At 43.2% G+C, this 13,582-nt stretch overlaps 1 protein-coding gene across 1 annotated transcript in view; it reads left to right on the top strand.

Annotated features, from left to right (window-relative positions):
* TEAD4 (TEA domain transcription factor 4) overlaps positions 1–13,582 on the top strand; it is a 421,536-nt gene that overhangs the window by 382,406 nt on the left and 25,548 nt on the right. The window lies entirely within an intron of this gene.

Genomic DNA, 13,582 nt, shown 5'->3' on the forward strand with positions numbered 1-13,582 from the left:
TCCCTCGGCAAACACCAACTCTTAAACAGCACTCAGTCTGTTTCTCACTTCACAGAAACAGAGCGTAGTGCCACCGCAGATGTCATGTGCATTGTTCTCGACAGAGGAAACACAGAGGCCCTCATCCTCATGGACTTCTCTTTAGCATTTGACATGGTCTCGCACCTCATCTGAAACCGATGCTTCTTCTGGATCTGCTCCTCCTTGACAGGCAGAATGCCAGCTGTCAGCCTGGCCCCCATACTCAACAAAAACCAACAAGCTCATCTGAGAAGTGCGGTAAGGTTTGTTCCCGAGCCCTACACTCTTCAGTGCTTACATGATCCCTCTAGTCACTGTCATCCTTGCCCAGGACATGAACATCCTCTTCTATGCCAATGTTATACTCTTCTTCTTAGACAAGACCTCCAACACATGGACAAGTTCACCGCCTGCTAAATACACAGTAGGTAGTATTTTTGGCAAGAACAGCTCACCATGGGACTCCAAATGGTATCCAGCCAAACTTGGATGGACACCCACCTGCAGCACCCAGACAAGGAACTTAGGGATCATCACTGACAACAAACTGGACATGATACACTCACAGCATCTGGCTTCCACACCCAGAAGAGCCTGATAATTATCTGCAAATGGCTCCAGAGAAACATCCAAAAGACTGTCACACACTCCCTAGTCATCAGCAAGGGGAATAGTGTCTGTGCAGGAAACAGCAAGCAGTTCTCCAGAAGACTTCAGAATATCCAGCACTCTGCAGCCAGATTTACCCCCAACGTCTCAAGCAGAACACACAACACCTCAGGGAGTTCAACTGGCTCCTTTTACAAAAGCACAGCCAGTTCAAACGCCTCACTCATATTTTCGAGGCACTACACAGCCGGTAACAGCATTAACAACGCAGTCATTGCCCCGCAGTACCTTTATCAAACACCTATTACCACCACATGCCATTACCACACACGCCTTTCCCACAAAAATGTAAGTATTTCTCAGGTAAATATATATATATATATTTATATAAGAAAGAAGTGACTCAAACAGATGATCTCATTAAAGAACAAAAATATATTTCCACTACAATGTTTCAGCTTCCGCCTTCCTCAGGTAGTACAAGATGGTAGTACTACCTGAGGAAGGCGGAAGCTGAAACGTTGTAGTAGAAATATATTTTTGTTCTTTAATGAGATCATCTGTTTGAGTCACTTCTTTCTTGGATATTACATTTTCTTGTGGCTCTTTGTATCCTTTGGGATCCAGATTTTTGCCCTGGCTGGCTGTTGTTTTCTTGTGATCCTGCATCTTCCAGTATATATATTTATATATATATGCATGTATGTATCTGTGTGCTTAAGGACGTATTTAGGGTTTAGGGTGGAAGAGGGTATTTGGGTGGTAAGGGAGTTTTTAGGGTTTAAGGTGGATAAGGGTTTTTGGGTGACAATTGTATGTTAGGGTGGGTAAGGGTATTTGTGTGGCAAGGGTAATTTTAGGGTTTAAGTGGGTAGGTGTATTTTGGCGGCAATGGTAATTGTAGGAATTAGTGTGGGTAAGGGTGTTTGGGTGGCAAGATTATTTTTAGGATGTAGGGCAGGTAGGGTATTTGGGTGGCAAGGCTACTTTTAGGGTCCAGGGTGGGTAGGGGTATTTGGGTGGCAAGGCTAGTTTTAGGGTTTAGGGTGGGTAAGGGTAGTTGGTTGGTAAGTGTGTTCTTAGGGTTTATGGTAGGTAGAGGCATTTGGGTGGTAAGGGTGTTTTGGGGGTTTAGGGGTGGCTGAGTCTGGAGAGTTGCCAAGGTAATATACATATAAATAAATACATAACAAATACAAATGTGTGTGTTTGTATATATATATATATACATAGATATATATAGTCACTTAAAGAAACAAATGTTACAGGAACGTTATAGTTAGGCTTACATTTTAAACGTACAAAACCATAGAAAGTCAGCTTTTCGAGTTATTTCAAGTACCTATAACTCGTGCCCTAAGGTAACTATAACTCACACGTCCACCATGAAAGCCTAACTATAACATCCCTGTAACCTTTGTTTTTTTAAGTGAATTTCTGTGTTTTTTTAATTCTATTTCCTAAGTATAACGTCCTGTAACCTTAGTTTTTTCAGTGAATTTCTAAGTTTTTTTTAACATAACTTTAGGCAGTGTGTCATGCTGTTTGGGTGGTCGTAGGGAATTGGCCGCAGGACTTGGCCTGTAGCCAGGCCCTGTGGGAAATCCCCTTTATGCTCCAAACCCCATGCTACACACGGTCAAAGGGTTTGGAGCTTAAAAGGAGGAACATTAAATATATATATCTTATTGGGGGGGGCTAAACAGGCCCCCTGGGCCCCAGGGAGCACCACCTCCCCTGGGCTACTTAATAGAAATTGTTGGGGGGGGGGCACACAAACCCCTTTCAGACCCCTAGAACCACCACCTCCCAGGGGCAACATGAAATAAATATATGGGGGTGGCGCACACATCCCCACTGGGCTCCTGGGACGACAACCTCCTTGGGGCTACATAATAAAAACACTGAGAGGGGGCTGCACAGATTCCACCAGGTCCAGAGGACCACCACCTCCCAGTGACAGCATTTAAAACTATATGGGGGCTGCATGGACCCTCCCCGTGCTGATTGAAGTGTTGGCATCCAATCAGATATCAAAATGAGGATTATATTTTTAAAACTTGAATATCTTTAAAACTCCTGAATGGATTTACAGAAACAATCACAAAAAGCACCCTTTTTGGACCAAGAGCTAGCTTTCAGACAAATTTGGTGTAATTCCCTCCAGTGGTTCAAGATGTAGTCCTGTTCAAAATCTCCATGGGAAAATGCATGGGGAAAACATGTTTTGGTACCCCTTCCCCCCTTTTCCTTGGCCTCTGCTTGACTGATCACCCAGAAACTTTCAAGATAGCAGCTGAGCTGACTGTTGTATTAGTTTTTAAAATGTCATGAAGAGTTGTCAAGCGGTGCCAAAGTTATTGGCAAAACAATAAATGCTCTTTCTATGAAAACTAGGACTAGGACCTAACTATAGCTACTTACTGGTGACTGCCAATACATTGAACTTTATCTATATATATATATATATATATATATATATATATATATATATAAATAAATAGAGAGAGAGAGAAAGAGATCTATAAAGATATATCTATCAAAGCTTTATACTTACCTGCGAAATACCTACATTTTCGTTGTAAAGGCATTTGTGACAGAGGTATGCGCGTGGTGATAATTTGCGCGATAAAGGCATATGTATGGTAATGGTTGTGTCATTAAGTCATGCGTGGTTATAGCATGTGTGGTTCTGTCATACATCCCTACACAACATCAGCCCTGTTGTTGCAAAACAGTTGCATCTCCTTCCACAAACCCTCCAGACACCTCTGTTCAGCTGGACTCCTAATCACACACATCCAAAGCTTTTACTGAAACGGATCCAGAGGCTGGGCCTTCTCCTACATCACTGCTAAAGAATGAAATGACCTCCTACTACACATCAGAGTCTCCTCTCTTCTTGAGTTTCACAAGAAGCTGAAGATCTGTCTTTTCAATTATCCCCCCCGTCCTAGGCAAAGTTGGAATTTCTCCTGCTTAGCTCCAAGATAGCTCCAGGTTAACATCTAGGGTGATAGTGCATACAAATCCAATAAAAAATAACATGACAACAAAGTGTTAGAACAGTAACACATTTTTCCAGGTGCCAATGATTTCTATTGTATGTATGTAAGTGGACATGGTGCCCTCCACCAGAGACTTTGAACCTGCAAGAGTTTATTTTGAAGACACAGAAATAAAATTTGAGTTCTGAAACCTCTTGAATTGTTGTGTTCAGTCTCAGACACAATACAGAAAGATAGACTGTCAGAACTTAGGCAGAATCCTCCAAGTCTGAATGTTTTCCCATGTTCTGAAATTAACTCCCCTGTCTTCACACAGTGTATTTTATTGTTTCTATAGTATTTACATAATTCCAGAGGATGTTAGATCTCTCAACAGCGTGGGCACGGATATGTACGTTAGTTCATTCCTGTCTCATTCTGTCTCTTTTGATAGTTTTCCCTTTCTGCTCGCCTCTCCCTACTATCAATTTCTTTCCCTCTCTCTCTCTCGCTATCCCCTTTGAAAAGTACATGGAGCCCTTCCTCCAGAATAGCCTGGGAATTCCACTCCCCTTTCCAGCCCTTTCTTTTTTGCTCTGCTCTTCTCCTTTCTCCAGCTATTTAATCCTCTCCTGCCATTGCTTCCAGCCCAGGCATTCAGGTAAAGAGCAGAACATTAAAAGTATCTTGTTGTGGTATCTTCCCTGTTTGGGATACAGCTCCTACCACATTCTATCTCCTACCCCTCCCTGGACCTTTCCTCACTTGATCTTGAGTGAGCACCATGCATAAATGTTTTTTAACAGTGTCCCCAAATAGGTGCTCCTGTTGCTTCTTTGTAGCTCCTCTGTTTCTCCTGGGTTACACCATAAAATAATCCTTGGTGGTTTAACAATGCCTGCATTGAGTTGGTCCTCTATATCTACTTTGAAGACTCTGTAACATACTTCACAATGATTTAGTACATCCAGTGGTTTGACATCTCCAATCAAACTAGATTTTTACCTACAACACTGCCCACCCCAATACTCATGTTTATTGATGGTGACTGCTATCTGCAGCCCTGCCAACTTACAAAATAAATTCACTGTGTGAGAAGGGGACAGAACCTGGTGCCCAGAGCTACCTCAGAGGCACTCTGCCTCCTCCCCTACTGAACCCTTTCCAAAATAAAAGAAAACAATAAGTTTGCTAAGGCTGATGCTGATGTCCGGGCTGTTTTCACACTCTTAAATGGATTTAGGCTGCCCAGAGACTCCAAAACAAGTTGGAAAAACACTCTGTGTTGTGTTTTTCAGCTCGTCTTTCCTGCCACATGCGATATCTGATTCTCACAGGTGACTGTGTGAATGGAGCTGATATCTTGTTACACACGGTGGCACCGTGTGAATTGGAAGGACTGACTCACACACTTCTTCAACACGTCCTTTCAGCCATGCACCCCGAAGGGTGTCTAAGAACCTGATGAAAATTGAGCTTCTTCATGACCTCATCAGTGTTATGAAGTTCTATATAAATAATGCAAACAGATATCCCAGGGTAGCGCTTTAGGACTTGTACAGGGTATGGGCAGTGCAATATAAATATTAACACAAAAGGTTAGGTAATGTTCACAAATAAGTTCATTCACATAACCACATTTCAAACAATAATTATGTTTTAGCTCCCTTTACAACATTTTGGAAAGTGGCTTGAGGTTTTAGTCAAACCTTTTCCCTTATTTTCTTTCCTTCGCTCGACACACTTATACTCCCTGCATTGTGAGATCCAAGTGAGTGATAGTGCACAATCCCCTGATCAGCCGTCATAGGGCCTCGCTGCAGAAGGGGCAAACCAGAGAGGAGAAAACCACTGCAGCAACAGCTCACATGGAAAGCAGTCATGCTCTTCGGGTATGAGTCAGAACTGACCATGAGCAGTGCGTTCCCTTTTGTTTATCACCTCGGCCAAGCCCAGCCAAGGTAATGCCTACTGACATCATTGGTCCCAGTAGAACCCAAGTGGCTCAGTACATCCCATCCAACATTGGATAGCAAAGGCCACTCTAGCATAGGCACACACAAAGTCACAGAGACTCTGACTGGGGACCAGGTTAGGTCTTAGTCTTCTCAGTCCATACAGGTGACTTTTCCCACTCAGCGGGGCAATTGACTCTCCTGGTGTTGAGGTGTCTAGTGATGTTTTGCCTGTGTGAGGAAGCCTTCCTCTGGGAGCCCCAAGTTGGGTGTTGCAAGGGCCATGGGAGTCCACGCCCATGTTTTCCCTCACTGGTGTTAAAGGATCATTGAGCACTGGCATGTCCTCGTCTTCCTCCTCGTCTCAGGCTGCTGTTGGTCTGAACCACAATATATTATGTGCGGTTACTTTTTGCCCTCGCCCGGCGGTTGTCATCATTCCTTTTACTTTCGTCACTGTCAGCATTCCCCTCTCAAAAGAAGTACGGAACTTTCACCCAGGGTGATAATCCCTCACCTCAGGGCCAGATGTAACATTATCCGAATCGCAAATTCGGATGCAGAACGGTGTCTCAGACACCGTCTGCGACTCGCTATGGGGTCGCAAAGACCCACCTCATTAATATTAATGAGGTGGGTCGCATTTTGCGACCCCATAGCGAGTCCCTGCACTCACAGGGATGGTGGCCTGATGAAGACAGCAGACCTCCATGTCTGTGACTGCTTTTTAAATAAAGCAGTTTTTTTATTTTATTTTGCAGCCCGTTTTCCTTAAAGGAAAATGAGTTGCAAAATAAAAAAAAATTACGAAACCATTTGGTTTCGGTTTTTCAGAGTAGGCAGTGGTCCATTGGACCACTGCCTGCTCTGAAAAACCCTTTTTGCCAACATTCACAAAAGGGGAAGGGGTCCCATGGGGACCCCTTCCCTTTTGCGAATGGGTTACCACCAGTGTGACACTGGTGGTACCTGCAAATTGCTGTGCGACCGCATTCGCAGTCACAAAGCAATTTAGCATAGCGATGCGAGTCGCAAATAGGAAGGGGACACCCCTTCCTATTTGCGAGTCGCATTCACAATTTGTGAGTCGGTACCGACTCGCAAATTGTGAATGAGCATCGCATTCGGCATTTTGCATGGCACAAACTGCGATTTTCGCAGTTTGCACCATGCAAAATGCTTTCTACATCTGGCCCTCAATGCCCTATTTCCAACCACCTTTCCGCTGCACTCAGTGCCTGGCTGGCTCTTGCGTTGGTTATCCGGCTTCTCAGTTGTGTACCCTTGGTGTCATGTGAAATTGCTGTTGTGGCACCCAGTTCTATGATTCGGTACTTGGATTGCTCATTGACATTGACCATGGTCAGCCTGCCATCCAGGAAGCTCCTGACATCCAAACTAACCTTCTCCAAGCCAGTTGTTGGTGTCTCTTCTATGGCGACAGGAACACACTTGCATGGGGCTCTTTATGATTTGACAGGTTTGGCACGGTTGCAAGGCTACCTGTCCTCTGGCATCTATCCCCGGAAACTGTACCTTTCTCTTCTCAACCCCTTGGTGGCCTCCATGAGCCAGATCAATCAATCTATTTTGCAGGGATTAGTGGATGACAATACAGTGCCCTTGCATTATGATGCCTTCTGCCATGGAGGTAAGGTGGTGCGTGCTAACATTATGAAGCCTAGTTCAGCCCAGATGGCTCAGTACACTCCTGACCTGCTCTTCCATAACCACCACATCCCAAACTCTTACAAAGCAATGAATATGTGCATCTGTACCTGCTGCTACCTGAGCACGCCTAGTACGTTCACCCCTTAAAAACCAATGTGAGCTCATCTTTCTGCATTTGTTTTGGACTAATAAATGTTTACTGCCAGTAATGCTGAAGTGGTTAAGAAGGGCAGTGTGTGCACAGGGAATTGCGGTTCGAAAGTCGAAAGTACAAAAATCAACCTTTTTGATATATATTTTTTTTTGCCTCCCCATTCCATAAAAGTGATTTGCAAATCAATAGAAGGTGGTATAAATTTGTCAAATCTCATATTTCAAGGTTATTGTGTATGTCTTTATATAAATCCTTGTGATCCAGGCAATCATTTTATCTAGATGAATAACATACGACTGATTACTTTAATAGAGCACATTGCTATCTAATAGGATTTTTTTTAGCTAGAGCATGGGTCTACAACCTCTTCTATGATGGGAGCTACTTCTGATCAATCATCCTAATCTACTCTTGGATATTATTACTGATGTTATCACTGTTACAATAGAGACCACTTCCAATAAGATTCCAATTGTGACAACCTCTTGTAGGATTAGTGATAATGATCACCATCTGCAGGTCTGCACCTAAGAGACTCTACTCTGGCTCCTTCTGTCATTTTATTCTGGTCCAGTGTTCTCTTGCTTAGTGGGGCATGCAACATGGCCACTCTCAAAGTCACTTTGATATTGTGAGAACAGAGAGAATTGGTCATGTGCATACTCTCCCATTTCCCTGCCCTGTCAGCGAGTGTTTTCGTGTTAGCTTGTAGCCTTGCCATTGATTTGGCTAATTGACACTCTCAAGGATCTAAACGTGGGGAGCACTACCTCCTTCAGTGTGCTAAAACCCTCTGTATGCTCCACAGGTCTTCACTTGTACAAACTATTTCAGGAGAGCTGGCAAGCTACCAGTAGTTTGTGAGCTACTCATCAGGGACCCCTAAACCTAGAGCAATAAGAGTTACAGGACCAAACACATTGGAATGTGGTCAGAGAATTTCAAAGGTGATTGGTAGTGTAGCACAAAGGATGTATTTTCATATTTTTTAATAGTTCTAGTTTTTTCAAACTTTAATGTAAACACAAGGGAATCCCAGTAGGTCATTCAGAGCACCTCAGAGTAATACAGTTTATAATATAGAATATGTTAGAAATGGGGTCTCTATTTGGCAGTGGCTTGCACCCTATCCAAGTAGGGACCTTCACTCTAGTCAGAGTAAGGGAGACATACAGCTAAGATAACCCCTGCTTGCCCACTTTGAGCTAAGCCTGACTGCTGGTGCCGAGCTACAGAGGCAATGTGTAAAGTATTTGTACACAGACAGTAGCACAGTGAAAACACCACAAAGGTACTTCACAGTAGTTTAGAACAATAGCCAATATTTATCCTAGTGAAATAAGACCAAAATGACACACATCTAACATACACAAGCAAAGATACACATTTTTAAAGATTAAATCTCAGTAGAGCACTTAGAAACACAATAGCTACAACTGGGGCTATCACAATGTCTTGACGGAGTCATTCGCACAGTTCAACACCACTCGTGAGGGAGTGCGGGCCGGTCAGAGAGTTGCATGGACCGCAGGTGTGGTATCTTGGAAAACAATGAGGAAACAAATATGTTGCATGAAGTTGGGGAGGTGAGGCATCACTGGAGCCAGTGTGGTGTTGGTTCCTTATTGCTACCAGGGAGGTGAAGAGTTGATTCCTTACTGGTTGGCTGGGGAGGTGAGACGCTGGTTCCTTACAGCTGCAGGGGAGGTGGTTCTGCTTTGGTGGCGAGGTGTCTGTTCCTTATGATCCCGTGGGGTCAATGAATCCAACAGGTCAAGGCGTGATGTGTAGACTTCATGGTGTCATGGTCCGATCATGAGGTTGGTGTCATGAACATCGGGGATACAGCACTCAAGACTCACTATGTGGCAAGACTTCAGAGGTGCTGCGTCGGACAGGATCATTTCACTCAGCGAGGACCACGGCTCCGTGCAGGTAACAGTGTGGATTCGGACTGCGGCGCCGGTTCTGAAGTCACTCTGGAGTTGATGTACTTGGTTTCTTTTGGAATACACCAGAACTCACTCCCAGGGTGCAGGAACTTTATTTGCCACCACTTGGCGAGTCAGGACTCTCAGCAAGAGAGACCAGGTGCTGGCAGATAAAATCTTTGATGTCCCTGAGACTTCTAATAGGGGGCAAGCTCAGTCCATCCTTTGGAAGCAGGATGTAGAAAGCAAAGTCCAGGACAGAAGCAGCGAGCAGCAGGCCAGCACAGCAAAGCAACAGGCAGAGTGACAGTCTGAATGGAAGTCCCACCTACAGCATCTAGCTCTTCCTCCTGACAGAATGTCCTCAGTCCAGAAGGATTCTAAAACTGTGGTCGCAGAGATCCAATACGTATACTCATTTCTGCCTTTGAACTAGGCAAACTTCAAACTAAAGTCATTGTAGTGATAAAGACCATGCCTTTCCTGCCCTGGCCCCAGACACACTCCAGGGGGTTGGAGACTGCTTTGTGTCAGGACAGGCACAGCCCAATTCAGGTGTATGTATCAGCTCCTCCCACCACTCTAGCCCAGGAAGACCCATCAGGAAATGCAGGGCACATCTCAGCTCCCTTTGTGTGACTGTCTAGAGTGAATTCACAAACAGCCCAGGTGTCACCCTGACCCAGACGTGTATGCCACAGAGATTCAGAGGCACATAATGGTTAAGCAAGAAGATGCCCACTTTCTAAAAGTGGCATTTTCAAACTTACAGTTTAAAAACCAACTCCACAAAAAGTTGTATTTTTAAATTGTGAGTTCAGAGACCCCAAACTCCATATATCTATCTACTTCCAATGGGAGATTACACCTGAAAGATTTTTCAAGGCAAGCCTCATGTTACCCTATGGGAGATAGAGTTTTTGCCACAGTAAAAACTGAATTTAGCAGTATTTCACCATCAGGACATGTAAAACACACCAGTACATGTCCTACCTTTAAATACACCACTGCTCCCTACCCAGTGGGCTGGCTGGGTCAACCGTAGGTGTGACTTAGATGTAGTAAAAGGGAAAGTTTGGGCCTGGCAAGTGGGTGCACTTGCCAGGTCGAACTGTTATGTTATGTTATGTTAGGGATATTTATAGAGCACACTTACACTGCTCGTTTTTATGGCACTAGCAGCAGAGTGAGATGAGAGCTCAAAATGTTAAATATAAGCTTGTATATTAATTATGCTTGGGTGAATAGCCAAGTTTTCAACAATTATCTAAATTTAAGATAGCAAGTGGCAAATCTTATTTCTGGGGGGAAAAGAGTCTCGGGCAAGAACTGAGAATCTAGCTCCTCCAGTCCTCTCCTTGTTGAATTTGGGGATCGACAAAAGATTAGCATGAGAGGAACGCAAGATGCAAGTGGAGGTCTATTTCTGAATACTTGATTAAATAAATGCTAGGTATTTACTCCATATGGTTCTGTGGATGATGCAGCCTGTCTCGAAAATAGTTCTTTGTGCTACTGGTAGCCAGTGAAGTTCTCTCATCAATGGAATGATGTGGCACTGATAGGGAAGTTTGTGTCTCAGGCAAGTCGCTTGGGTCTAGACCAGTTGTAGCCTCTTCATGAGGCCTTTTGATATGCCAGCATATAAGGAGTTGGCCTAATCGATCCTGGAAATTACCAGGGCCATCACAACCTGAATAAGGGCCTCAGATGTTAAATATTTGGCTATTTTTCTAATTCGCCGAAGCATATGAAAGGAATTTGGTACGCTGTTCCGAATTGAGTTTTTATTGAGAGACTATCATTAATGGACACACCGAAGCTCTTAACTGTCTTCTTGGGGGATAGGAGGTGATCCCACCTCTGTAGGCTAAAATAATGCAGTCCAATAATCAACCTTTCTTTTGGTGATAACAATTTCAGTCTTATCTGAGTTCAATTTGAGGTGGCTGCAATTCGTCCAATCCCGGATAAACAGCATAGTAGATCGGAAAAAATCTTTTGATTCCGAGAAGTTATGAGTTTTGAATAAAAGCTACATGTTATCTGCATAATTGTAAATCATGCACTTCCTTTCATTAAGAAGATGAATAAGACTATGAATATATAGATTAACTAGATGTGAGGACAAGGATGATTCCTGAGGGACACCACAATCCAATAGGACCTCAGCTGATCTATAAGGTGATAAGCGGACAGATTCAGTCTGATTAGTGGGAAAGGAGGAGATCTAACCCCATGCTGAACCCTGTAATCCTGCAGTCTTAACACGGTCCAGCAGAAGCTTGTGACCAACCGGGTCAAAGGCTTCAGAGAGATCTTAAAAAAAACAAAGCCAAGGTGGAATTGTTAGCACTTTCTTTAGGAAGATCGTCTACCACTGATAACATGACCATTTCAGTGGATTGCGCTGGGCGAAAGCCTGCCTGACGAGGGTCTACATATCCAGTATCCTCTATGAAGGTGTATAACCTTTTAGCAATGTGAACTTCTAAATTTTTTGCCAAGAACGACAACAAAGAAATAGGTCAGTAGTTTTTCAGCATTAACGGGTCTTCCCCAAGCTTCTTCTGCAGGGATACCAGGATTGCTTCTTTAAACGTACTTGGTACTGACCCAGTGCAGATAGAGGGATTAAGCAGGGAGAGAGAAGTGTCTGAGAATTGAGAAAATACTTATTTTAGGGGAGCATACATCATTGGAGAGCCTGATTTGACTTTGGACATAAGTTCCTTGAAACAATCCTTGCTAATGAGTGGAGACAAATATATAGTATTAGGGTTCCTGTCTGTGGACAATAAACTGATTGGAACTGGCAGTTCACAACTGCACACACAGACACTGCAGTGGAGGTCTGAGACATATTTACAGGGCTACTCTTGTGGGCGGCACAATCACTGCTACAGGCCCACTAGTAGCATTTGAATTACAGGCCCTGGGCACACTTGGTGCACTATACTAGGGACTTACTGGTAAATCAGATAAGTCAATCATGGATAAACCAATCACCAATGCCATTTAGACAGAGAGGACTTGCACTTTAGCACTGGTCAGCTGTGGTAAAGTGGCCAGAGTACCAAAACCAGCAAAAACGAAATGCAGCACACAGTCAAAAAAAGGAGGTCAGAGGCAAAACGTTTGGCGATAACCCTACAAAAAGGGCCATTTCCAACAGTCTGCATATGAGATACATATAAAAAACAGTTCCACGGATTGCTGCAGAAGTGACCTTTAGGGTGTGTAGCAAGCTTACATTTTTATTGCATCACAAATTGCAAGACATTTGCTCAAGGGAAAAAATGAAAAAAAATATATGATGAAGGAGTTTACGTCCTTCTAAAAAGCAGTTCCTTTGTTTTAGCGAGGCAACAATGTCAACAATGATACTTCAACATGTAGAAAGGGGGCTTAAAACCAAGTGACATCATACATGAATCCATAGCCAAAATTCCAATAATGTTGGCTAAATGTAAAACTTCACTTACTTCAGGTTATGTGTTCACTCTATTATGTTGAATGTGTTTTGTTCAATTGTATTATATCGCAGTTTTTTTCTCCTACATATGTTGTTGCTTTTCCCTTTTTCACGTCCTACCTCTGCTCCCTTTTCTCCCATATTCCATACCTTCCCTATCCTAATTCGGTTTCAATGTGTGCTTTCATATATTAACAATATAAAGTATATTGCTAATATACCCTGATATTGTATGACTAGAGATCATTATTTTTAATAATGAACTCCATCCGCTTCAAATTTTTGGAATGACGTGATTTTTGTGGGCTATGACCTTTGTCCTCTACTAACCATTTTCCAGATATTAAAAACTATAGGGTGAGGGCTGAGGTCTTCTTAGGATCTAAACCAAGTCCTCTACCCTTCTGTTCCTGGTTGAACTATTTCAACCTCAGTGTGAAGATGGTGTAAGCCACTATTCCTCTCAGTGACATTTCTTTCTTAAACTGGAGTAGCTCTTTTTTTCTGGCAAAAGTGTCTGGGTGCAAGTTTAGGAAAAAATAAAACAACTCTCTTCCAGCAACACCTCCTCGTTGAGGTTGTTCTGTAGGCTTGCTGTGGATATTTTGGCAGGCAAAGGGCATCACAATGTAATCTTACCAATCCACCATCAAAAAAAGTCATTGAGATTCAAAGAGACTACTTTTGCAATGGGTAGTTTTACAGTGACTTGTTTGATATGTGCGGCTTTTCCAACATATTGGCTATGGTCGTGATTAGTTAGGAAAAACTTTTGTGAC

This window comes from Pleurodeles waltl, chromosome 4_1 (genome assembly GCF_031143425.1).
Source record: "Pleurodeles waltl isolate 20211129_DDA chromosome 4_1, aPleWal1.hap1.20221129, whole genome shotgun sequence".
NCBI classification, from domain to species: Eukaryota; Metazoa; Chordata; class Amphibia; order Caudata; family Salamandridae; genus Pleurodeles; species Pleurodeles waltl.